Below are 10,000 nucleotides of genomic sequence, written 5' to 3'. Positions count from 1 at the left end.
GTGTGTGTGCATGTGTGCGTGAGTGCGTGTGTGTTTGTGTGTGTGTGCGTGTGCGTGTGCGTGTGCGTGTGTGTGTGCATACTAATCACAACAGACACACACATTAAAGTGCAACCCGTCACATGCACACACTCACACAGAAGAGAGAGAGAGAGAGAGAGAGAGAGAGAGAGAGAGAGAGAGAGAGAGAGAGAGAGAGAGAGAGAGAGAGAGAGAGAGAGAGAGAGAGAGAGAGAGAGAGAGAGAGAGAGAGAGAGAGACAGAGAGAAACCCCATCCTCGCGGCCCTTTGAGCGGGCTTCAGCCCAAGATAATTCAATCTCCAAACAGCTCTTCTCTATGCAGCCTGTCACTCGCCCGTATAGCCTGACACTGCCAAGCCGGAATAATCACATTTGCACTGGCCTGGGGTGCGGTGTGACCAACCATTTGACAGAGAGCGGGATAAAAGAGAGAAAGAAAGAAAGAAAGAAAGAAAGAAAGAAAGAAAGAAAGAAAGAAAGAAAGAAAGAAAGAAAGAAAGAAAGAAAGAAAGAAAGCAAAAGAGAGATACAGACACAGAGACAAAGGCTGTGACAGGGACAGACAGAGGGAGAAATCAATGCAGACGTTTAAATGGAGCGGCAGAGAGAAATAGAAACATAGAGACCTAGAGGAGAAACAGAGACACTGGGGCATGTTAAGAGAGACAGATAGACCTACACAGAGGGGAAAGAAAGAGAAGAGACAGGGAGAGAGAGAAAGAGAGAGGGAGAGACAGAGAGAGAGAGAGACAGAGAGAGAGAGACAGAGAGAGAGAGAGAGAGAGAGAGAGGCGAGACAGATTGGCAGTGTGTGCTGTACAGAAAAGAGAGCTGTCATGTCATTCCAAGAGGACTAGAGGCCTGTTGGTCTGCTCCACTCCTGTCCTGTCAGCTCTGTCTGCCTCTCACAGAGCCCAGTTGTCTGGCTCTTTTGACACTGACCAGCTAATCTCACAAGCACGGCTGAAAACTCTCTCTCTCTCTCTCTCTCTCTCTCTCTCTCTCTCTCTCTCTCTCTCTCTGAAGAAGAAGAAGAAGAACCTGTGTCATTGTCTCCCTCCAGCCAAAACATTCACACAAATACTGAGCATTCTTCACAAGTCACAAACGTACCTTTATCGTTTAACATGTATTGTGCAGCAGGCTGCTTAGTCTCACAATGTCAGCGCAAGAGACACATTTTTTGTGGACATAAATAGCTTTAACTATGCCCGTACGCATTGTTCTCCGTGCCTGTGCAGGTATTTCAGGAACATCATTCCAGGAATGTTCACTGAATATTTTAGAACACGAGCAGCTACAAGTAGGAAAAAAGTACTTGACCTAAAAAACAGAGAGGCCTAGATTTTCGTTGTCTTCTTCTCCTCCTTCTTCTTCTTCTTTTTAATCTTCGTCTTCTCTCTCCCTCTCTCTCTCTCTCTCTCTCTCTCTCTCTCTCTCTCTCTAGACTTTTTTTTGGTCACATTTTGTCTATTTTGGGAACAGTTTGTACGGGCCTTGACAGGAGTCGAGGGGGCCTCTGCCTCTGCGCTGCTCTGTGCAGCACCCTACAATTAACACTGTCACAAGTTGTGTAATAGATCTGTCCCCGGCAATGATGTGACGTGGGTGAGACATTTTTCAGTGTAATCCAAGGCTGTTTACTTTCGTTTTAAAGGGCCAGAGACACGTCGCGTAGCGGCAGCTGCTACCGTGCCAGAGGAGGGCCTCCCTGAGAGGCTACCGAGAGGGCTACCGAGAGTACTACACACACACACACACACACACACACACACACACACACACACACACACACACACACACACACACACACACACACACACACACACACACACACACACAGGGGGGCGGTGCCGTCAGTCTAGCGTGCCACACACCCACAGGGGGAGGTTCCATTAATCTAGCCCCCTCGCTGCACACATGTGACGTCCTGTGTACAGGTACAGCACATGCAAATGATGGTCCAAAAAAAGCGAGGAGGTATCAGCATACCCACTTTAACTGACAATCAAGCACAGTACAGGCATAAACACAAAACAGATATACATTCATACACACATAACATACATTCACGCAACACACACACACACACACACACACACACACACACACACACACACACACACACACACACACACACACACACACACACACACACACACACACACACACACACACACACACACACACACACACACACACACACACACACACACACACAGACAGTTTCTTCCCCATACACAATACTAATGTACACATTCACACTACGAATACTGCAGAACCCATATAAGAAACATATACATACAGCATGAACATGTCTACACACATCTACACAAACATAAAGTGACAACAACAGGCAGTCTTAAAATACACACTGCATTCAAATGTGTTATGAATGTTGCATTGCAAATGTGCACTAAAGGGTACTGAACAGCTCTCAAAGATTCATCACCATTTCGGCTTTGAGTGAGCTGTATGTCAAGTAGAATTTCCCGCAAATATATCGAGACTGATGTGGTTTTTTTCGTACAAAAAACCCTCTTGGAAGTGCAGGCACCACTCAATTAAAGGACCTGCCTGATCATAAATTTACAGATGGATTTTAGACTTTGCCACAACCTACTCCACCGTCACGTGTCTGTCTGTCTGTGTGTGTGTGTGTGTGTGTGTGTGTGTGTGTGTGTGTGTGTGTGTGTGTGTGTGTGTGTGTGTGTGTGTGTGTACATTTGTGTGTGTGTGTGTGTGTGTGTGTGTGTGTGTGTGTGTGTGTGTGTGTGTGTTTACGGGCGTATGTGCGCACGTGTGCGTGAGTATGTGTGTGTGTGTGCGTGTGTGTGTGTATACACTATGTGTGTGTGTGTGTGTGTGTGTGTGTGTGTGTGTGTGTTTGCGTGTGTATGTGTGTGTGTGTGTGTGTTCATTTGTGTGTGTGTGTGATCATTTGTATGTGTGTGTGTACATTTGTGTGCGTGTGCGCACGCGTGTTACTGTTGCACTTGTCCATTGTGTGCTATTGATCTCAAGCCAGAGCCGAAACTTGTGACTAAAGCTTAGCGTGTCCCCCTTGAATAAATCACCCTATTGAACCAAGCAGTTATCAATAAAGGTAATGACAAACATCTGTCCCCACTTTTAATGGAATCGACGCCGCTTTACTGGCAGCGGCCTAATGCCGGCCATTCCCAGATTGACAATCTTTTTAGTGCCAGCGCGTCGGCCGGTCGTTCGCTCTCCGTAAAACCAACGAGTGAATGAATATGGACTCATGGAAGGGAACTCACTCGCTGGCCCGCTGCCGCCCGATGCTTTCCATGAATTGTCCATCACAGCTTGCCTGGCGATGCAACTGCTTACATACACACACACACCCACACCCAACCACACACACACACAAACTCACACACAAATGGTTATGTGAGGGTGGCTTAAGCTGTATGTATCAAGCATAGTGTGCCACATGCCTCACACACACACACACACACACACACACACACACACACACACACACACACACACACACACACACACACACACACACACACACACACACACACACACACACACACACACACACACACACACACAGACACAGACACAGACACAGACACAGACACACACACACACACACACCTTCACTTCAGGGCTGAACAAACCCCCATGAAAGCTTAGGAATGTGGCGGCCTCGACTCATTCCTCTGGTCCTCAGTCTAAAGACAGTCACATGCCGTAACCATAGTAATTAGAGTGAGAGTCGACCCTAATGATGTCATGTTCGAGAGCAGGCGGCAGGCTTTCTCTTTCTCTTTCTCTCTCTCTCTCTCTCTCTCTCTCTCTCTCTCTCTCTCTCTCTCTCTCTCTCTCTCTCTCTCTCTCTCTCTCTCTCTCTCTCTCTCTCTCTCTCTCTCTCTCTGTTGCCTGTCTGTCGTCGTAAATCAGTCCCCCTTCTCCTCTCCCAACGCTTTATTTGTGTCTATCTGACGCGCCGCTAAGAAAACTCGGCAGTTTGCGTGGCAGCCAATCCATAGCCAGCAGACCTGAGGCCTAATCGATGGAGAGAAGGGAGCAGGGGCTGTAACTGGGGAGAAGGAGGTAGAGGAAGAGGAGGGGAGGAGGAGGAGGGGGGGGGGATGGGGCAGAGGATATGAGGTGAAGGAGGAGGAGGTGGATGAGGGAGGTGGAGTTGGAGTTGGAGGAGAGTGAGGAGGAGGAGGAGGAGGTGGAGGTGGAGAATAAGGAGTAGAGGCAGTTTGAGGAGAGGAGAAGGAGGAAGAGGAGCAAGAGAAGAGAGGCATGGGAGGGAGGCTCTGTACGTAAAGGTGTTAACTGGGGAAGTGGCGGTGGAGGTGGAGGTGGTCGGGAGATGGTGCTGGGGGAGGAGGGAGGGGGAGAGAAATATGCTCGGGAGGTGGAGGAGGAGGTGGAGGTGGAGACAAAGATGCTTGAGAGGTAGAAGGGGAGGAGGAGGAGGAGGGAGGAGGAGGAGGTGAATGCTCCCTGGGCCGATGCTGTAATTGCACCCTGAAGGAGACGCAGTGGAGCGGAGCAAAGAACAGCGTTATGGGGAGGACAGGAGCTGACCAGAGGAGAGGGGGTGAAGAGGAGAGGAGGGAAGAGGAGAGGGGAGGAGGGGAGGAGAGAAGGTGAGGAGGAGAGCAGCGGAGCGTGGGGTGTGTGAGTGTCCAGGGCAGACCTCTGGTCCTACGGTGGACTGTCTGGGATGGAAGGCCCTGATGTCGGGGTGTGCTGGCTATGTAACAGCTTATAGACACACTCACACACTCAAACACACACACTCAAACACACACACACTCACACACACACACACACACACACACACACACACACACACACACACACACACACACACACACACACACACACACACACACACACACACACACACACACACACACACACACTCTAATGGAGACAAGGCCCCTAGTGCATAGTCCATAATATACACACAACAGAAAGGAAGAGTGGAAGAGCGAGAGAGAGGGGAAGGAGGAAGGGAGGAGGAGGAGGAAATGGAGAAAGAGGAAGTGAAGGAGAGGAGGAGGAGAAAAGAGGAGAGGAATAAAAAAGAGAAAAGAGAGAAAAGAGTGAAGGAGTGAAGGAGAAAAGGAGGGAAGAGTTTTCCGCTGGCTGCCTGGCACCTGGATCAATAACAGTGCGTGGGTGTGCAAGGGTGTGCGTGGGTGTGCTTGTAGTCTTTACATCTTACTCTACCATTCCTATGCTTGCATTTGTGTGTTTGTCTGTGTGTATGCGTGTATGCGTGCATGCGTGCATGCGTGCATGCGTGCGTGCATGCGTGCATGCGTGCGTGCATGCTTTTGTATAAGCTGCCTTGGTGTGCCTCGTACAGCCTTACAGCCAGAAAGCCCACCGGGGCCTCTCAGGGAATGTGTGTGTGTGCGCCTGTGTGTGTGTGTGTGTGTGTGTGTGTGTGTGTGTGTGTGTGTGTGTGTGTGTGTGTGTGTGTGTGTGTGTGTGTGTGTGTGTGTGTGTGTGTGTGTGTGTGTGTGTGTGTGCTTTACTATTATTTTGCTATTGCTAGGGTTAATATGAATGGAAGTCAATGGGAGGGCCCCACAAAGATGGGCTGTGTGCGTGAGGTCGAAACAGTAAGGAGAGGTGAGGGCCTCAGAGCTGGAGTGAACACTGCATTTTAAAACTTATCTCACAAAATGGCACATTATTTCAAGCTAATGACTTTTGCTTGTTGTTTTGAAGTAACAGTATTTTAGATTCTTCACGTCATGTGGTAGATGGATACAATTTTCTTTCGCAAAACATAACAATGCTAAACTTTGCCAACACCAAACCCACTCCGTCCTAACTATATCCCGTCAGTAAACATTTCTGAACCTTTATGACATTGAACCAAAAACAGCTGAAAGTGGTGTGCTTTTTATAAATTGCTCTAAAGGCGTGAATACATCAAGCACGACATGATCGAGTCCAGCGACGGAGGCAAATTACTTTGTATTGAGTCGCGACAAGAGCGATTTCGGCGACTAGAGGCGATTTGCGCGACTAGAGCGACAGTTTGTAGTTTAACTCCTGGCAATGTTATGCAAATTAGCTATGACACGGTTCGGCGACAGTCGCCACAACCAATGGGAATGTTGCAATGCTTACATTCTGCTTTTAACGTACATACTCTGTCGCTTTTATCGCTCGCATCGCCCTTGCTGCACAGCCCAGCGATTCTCTGACGCTTGATCTCCTCGCGGCCCGGTAAGGGTGAGAGCTCTTGAGAGAACAGTGTGCACATTCCTACACCATCTGTCTTTAGCTTTAGCAGGACAGAAACTATTCGGCTTGTGTTGATAATAATAAACTCCTGGACTATTTCCAAACTTCCAAATGCTTCGTTTTGTGAGTAGAGACCATATTTGTACTACTGTAGAAGTTTGGTGTCATGACATGTGATTTTTGTGGGGTAAGTTTGGAGATACTGTGAATGCCCGCCAAACTATTTGAAATAACCATACAATAACTCGGTAACTCTGCTAATGTTCGCCCAAGCCAGAAAACACCTAGGGTGGACTACTGGATGGATGTCACGGTTCAAATAGCATTAGGGTGAATCTACTCCGAACCATCAATTTAAGTGAACAGTACACATTTTTCTACACCACCTGTCTGTGCACATAGTATTTTAAGTGAACACAACACAATTTTGTACTCCACCTCCCTTGTACTCCACCTCCCAATTTTGTACTCCACACTACAAATGTTTCTCAGGCCTGAACAGAAATGAACACCCGGATTTTTTCGACACCACCTAATCACTATGATGGCCATGTCTACATAGCTTTGCTTAGATCTAGATAAGACCTCAGAGACTCAGCCACACTGATACAGAAGAGGATGCACTACTGATTAAGACACATACACACACACACACACACACACACGCACGCATGCACGCACACACACACAAACACACACACACACACACACACACACACACACACACACACACACACACACACACACACACACACACACACACACACACACACACACACACACACACACACACACACACACACACACACACACACACACACACACACACACACACACACACACACACACACACTGATCCTACTGATGAAAGCCAGTGTTGATGTTTCAAACACACTGACTCAGATGTGTTATTAGTTTGGCTTCTAGCTTTAACTACATAATGGCCCATAACAGCTTAATTATAGTCTGGCCAAAAACGTAGAGCAGAGGTATGAGAGGTAAGAGAAAGAGAGAGAGAGAGAGAGAGAGAGAGAGAGAGAGAGAGAGAGAGAGAGAGAGAGAGAGAGAGAGAGAGAGAGAGAGAGAGAGAGAGAGAGCGATAGCAGAGGTACAACTAGTATACATATGAGTAACCAGTTGAGTGACAGTTTCGCTGCAGATTCAATATCAATCATCTTGCTCGGCTCTGGTCTCAAGCCTGAAGGTTGAATACCTCTACATGTTCAAATGTCATGCGGGTCAAACACTGTTCGCAACACAATGTTATACTATGCATTATCCTTGGTTAAGCCTGCACAGCGTACTTTGTCATCCCATTGTACTCTATATTCCACATACATTAGTTGTCCATGTCCTCTTTGGTCAGTCAGTGTGGATAAAATCGTCGGCTAAAGTAATGTAATGTCAACATGTCAATACCACACGGATAGATGTCTTTTGGTTTTTAAATGTCGGTGGCTAATGAATGTGGGAATCAATGCTCCTATTTTCTATTATCTTGTGATTATATTGTATCTCTATTAGAGTATAAAGAACAGTGCAGTGGATACAATCAATAGCAGGCCATTGTTTCTAAGTACACATTATTTACATCAAATACACACTGTGGCCCGTCCAAAACACTAATTAGGAATAAAAAAGCTAATTGTAGATGACTACAACTACACTATTGTATATTGCAGTTGCACATTTGTTTTGCATGTGCAATATCCTCAGACTGAACTCTAATCTTCGAATCTGTTAGGACACCATAGGTTTTTAAGGATCGATGCGACATTTTTTTAAAGTTTCAATTACTTCCGTGGATATTTCGGGAGCAAATGAATGTTAAATTAAATAAAAGCACTTCAAAGCATTGCAAGACTGATACAGACTGATACAGAAAACAGCCAATGCAATGCATTGTAGAATTGAATTGGATCAAATCGAATCGAATCGCATAGAATCAAATCGAATGGCATCGCTACCTCCCGAATCGTAATCTAATCGAATCGTGAGGGCAGTGCCAATGCACACCACTAGTGTGTACTCTACATAACCCTGTGCTAATGTGCTTAAAAGAACGAGCCCTACTTGGCATCTGCATATATTGTTCTGTATATTTCCTGTGCACTTTGTATCTGCAAGTAGTGTAGGCTATGATTATATCCTCTATTCCTCGATTGTAAGTCACTTAGTTGGTTGTAAGTTGGTTAAAAACGTCTGCCAAAGGTAATGTAATGTAATGGTATGTTGGGTTGATCACTCTCCTGCATGGTTGATGGTGTGTTAGGTTGGACTATCCTGCATTGTGCAGAGTGGATTGTGTCGAGTCCACATTTGTGTCGGAGTGTAGAGCACAGGAACAATCACCTGTCTATCTGATGCCAATGAGAAGAGTAATCAATAACTTTCCCTATAATAGGCATCGATCACACACACACATACACACGCACACACACGCACACACACACACACACACACACACACACACACACACACACACACACACACACACACACACACACACACACACACACACACACACACACACACACACACACACACACACACACACACACACACACACACACACCTTTTATGCCACAGAAAACCAAAACCATCACAAAAACACATACACAGACATACACAATGATGTACCTGAGCTATTTACTTCAGGGGCTATCTTTGTATGTGTGTTCGTGTGAATATGGCCTTGAGGGATCACGCGAGGAAAAGATCACGATGTCCAACATCTCAAATCAAACATCTCAGGAGAGTGCACACACGCACGCACACGCACACGCACACGCACACGCACACGCACACGCATCACACACACCATCTCAGGAGAGCATATGAGACCAAAAGCCCATTAGAGTATTGTGCTGAACAGCAAATATGAGAGAGAGAGAGAGAGAGAGAGAGAAAGAGAGAGAAAGAGAGAGAAAAGGAAGAGTGATAGAGAAGGATAACAAATAAGGTTATTGGTCAGAGCTGTGGTGCTGGTGTGACATTGTTTCTAAATAGAAGATATGTAATATGGGAATGAGGGCAGCTGGAGACGTATGGCCAATATAATCCTCTGGCATTTACGAGGCAAAGCTCGTGCTCTGCCAGTGGCGTGTGGTTCCACCAATTTCTATCAGCAGCATTCACATGAGTAGATGTGGTTCGCAAACAACAGGATCCTTCATTTACCACGAGTAGCCTACTTGGAAAGAAGCAGTGGCAACATTGTTGTGGTTATATCATTTTCTATCGGTAACAGCAAGACCATGTGGTCTGTAAAACAGCATCGTCCTTCATATATCATGAGCAGAGAACTACTAGAAGAACCATTAGAAGAAAGCAGTGGCATTGCTCTGTGGTTCCACCATTTTCTCTGCAATAGACAAGATGTGGTTTGCAAATCGCATCATCCTTCAATTACAATGAGCAGACTACCTACCTACTATTAGAAGAGAGCAGTGGCATTGCTGTGTGGCTCCACAGCACAGGACCTGATGAGGCTTGTAAACAACAACATCCGTCATCCACCATGAATAGCTTGTATGGGAAGAAAGCAGTGGGATTGCTCTGTGGTTCCACCATTTTCTCAGCAATAACCACAAGACCATGTGGTTTGCAAATCACATCATCCTTCATTTACCATGAGTAGCCCAGCTACTGGAAAAAAGACCTTTGCTGCAGTTCAACCATTTTCTATCAGCAAGAGACTCAAGACTAGATGTGGTT

The sequence above is a fragment of the Engraulis encrasicolus genome, chromosome 10 (assembly GCF_034702125.1).
Source record: "Engraulis encrasicolus isolate BLACKSEA-1 chromosome 10, IST_EnEncr_1.0, whole genome shotgun sequence".
NCBI lineage: Eukaryota > Metazoa > Chordata > Actinopteri > Clupeiformes > Engraulidae > Engraulis > Engraulis encrasicolus.
Note: the sequence above shows the minus strand (reverse complement) of the source record.